Source organism: Penaeus monodon, chromosome 28 (assembly GCF_015228065.2).
Source record: "Penaeus monodon isolate SGIC_2016 chromosome 28, NSTDA_Pmon_1, whole genome shotgun sequence".
Taxonomy (NCBI): domain Eukaryota; kingdom Metazoa; phylum Arthropoda; class Malacostraca; order Decapoda; family Penaeidae; genus Penaeus; species Penaeus monodon.
The window spans coordinates 38338331-38338671 of NC_051413.1; the positions used below are offsets into that span (position 1 = coordinate 38338331).

At 33.4% G+C, this 341-nt stretch overlaps 1 protein-coding gene across 1 annotated transcript in view; it reads right to left on the minus strand.

The window, feature by feature from the left end:
• Positions 1-69: 69 nt before the first annotated feature.
• The window catches only part of LOC119591005, a gene marked incomplete in the record, with an annotated part of 1712 nt that continues 1440 nt past the window's right edge, over positions 70-341 (minus strand). The window contains 1 exon segment of the mRNA XM_037939738.1: positions 70-168.

Sequence of the window (341 nt, forward strand, 5' to 3'; positions counted from 1 at the left end):
TCTGTGTGCGTGGTTACCAAGGTAGCAAAATAAGGTTGGATACACAGTAAAGGGAAAATAAAGCAGTTCCAGCATTAATCATTTTATTTTACCCATTGTAGCAGTGGGAAATGATGCAATAATAAGGTAATGATAACAGTAAGAAAATATTAATGATCGTCACTGCAAAAACCGAAAATAATCAAGCAAATGCTATTAGTACAGTACTAAATAAATGAAATTTTCAGTTAACGTATCATATTATTCCATTGTTCATATAAAATCAATAATTATTTTCTTGTCACAGTCATGAGTACACACAGTGCATGTGTCAAACGCGATTAACCCCCAGAAACCTCCCG